This window comes from Triticum dicoccoides, chromosome 2A, assembly GCF_002162155.2.
Source record: "Triticum dicoccoides isolate Atlit2015 ecotype Zavitan chromosome 2A, WEW_v2.0, whole genome shotgun sequence".
In the NCBI taxonomy this organism is placed as follows: domain Eukaryota; kingdom Viridiplantae; phylum Streptophyta; class Magnoliopsida; order Poales; family Poaceae; genus Triticum; species Triticum dicoccoides.
In genome coordinates, this window is record NC_041382.1 from 13,450,019 (window position 1) to 13,451,696 (window position 1,678).

Sequence of the window (1,678 nt, forward strand, 5' to 3'; positions counted from 1 at the left end):
TTTTTAGTACAGCAAACAGAGAGGTTAGCTGAAAAACTAACAGTGATTCTGCGCCAACCTTCTGAAAAGACGAAGTATATATAGAAGTTTCAAGTCCATGGACTCCCGCTGCTGCGACTCTTCTTCAGTTAAGACATTTTTCTGTGCGGAACCCAGATATAGGAGTTTGAACTTGCTGAATATTCCTTGTATATGTGACGTCTAAGTGCTGCCATCCGCGTCGCCACGTCACTCACAGAAGTTTGGAAAATACGAGGACTAGCCGGTCAAGCTGGTTTGAAATATCGCCTAACTTCCACAAGCCTGCGCTGAAGCGAGAAAATTCACACCATTATTCCTTGTACGTACGTGGTACGTCCATTCATCCTTGGACAATCTGGCTAACATGCATAGAAAATGGTGGCCTTGCGTGGAAGACTACTAAATTGTCAAAAGAAACTGACAATAACTTTGACACCAGACAAGAAAACATGCGTGGAAGACTGCTGAATTGGGTACAAGATTTTTCAACGAACTGCAGTGATAAGGACCTATACAAGATTTTTCAAATCGAGTGAATAGTTTTTAGAGTGACCAGCATTGATTTGTCCACAGTGTGACTGTGACCATTATCCGTCTTCCTTTTTTCAACGGTATACTCCCTCCATTCCTTTATATTAGGTGTATTTGTTTTTCATAAAATTCCACAATGTAAAACGTATTTGTTCTAATTCCTCTTAATTCCATTCTTGTCCCTCCAGAAAAAGGAAAGTATCTCACACCTGATTGCATGTTTATCTCCTTGTAGAGGAAAAAAAGGAAACTATCTCACGAGTGGAAATGTAGTAGTAACCATCTGCTCTGAGTAGTTCTTGTGGTTGATTAGTAGTTAAGTCAATTTTGTACATTTCTAAAAGCAGATTCTGCTCCCATTCAATATGGATCGAGTCGTTGCCCTCGAATGATTTTTCCGAGAAAAATTAAGGCCTGCATCTCATACGTTCTATAATTTTCCACACATTTTTAAATGAACAGAAATTGCTGTGGTGAGTGAGAATCAAACCTAAGTCCTCACATGTGGTAACTTTGACACTAAAAAACTTGTTAAAACACGATGAAACGTGTTTTAAAGGACTAATGCAACATGTTTTGTACTCCGCATGTCTCTTTTTTGTAGCGATGGTTTTTTTCTAGAGAAATAAATGTTTTGCTCCTGTAGAATTCGGACATCAGTCTTTTTCTTATGTGTCATCCCTCGGCAAATTCTCTTTAATGAGCCCGATAATTATACGCACCACAAATCTGATAGCTAAAGTTACCAGGATTGGGATACGTAAGTTATCAGGTCTATGATGTGTGAGTTGTCATGCTATTGACACAAAAAGCTATGGAGGGGATATTTCATCAACTCCCTCCCCCCAACCCGCACCCTCGTTGCCAAAGTTACCAGGACGGGGTGCATAAGTTAAGGCGATATGTGAGATACCATGCTATTCACACAAGAGTTCATCAACTTCCCCCACCCCCTTTCGTCGCGAAGGTTACCAGGACTGGGATACGTAAGTTATCAGGTCTATGATGTGTGAGTTACCATGCTATTGACACAAAAGGCAATGGAGGGGATATTTCATCAACTCCCCCCACCCCGCACCCTCGTTGCCAAAGTTACCAGGACGGGGTGCATAAGTTAAGGCGATAT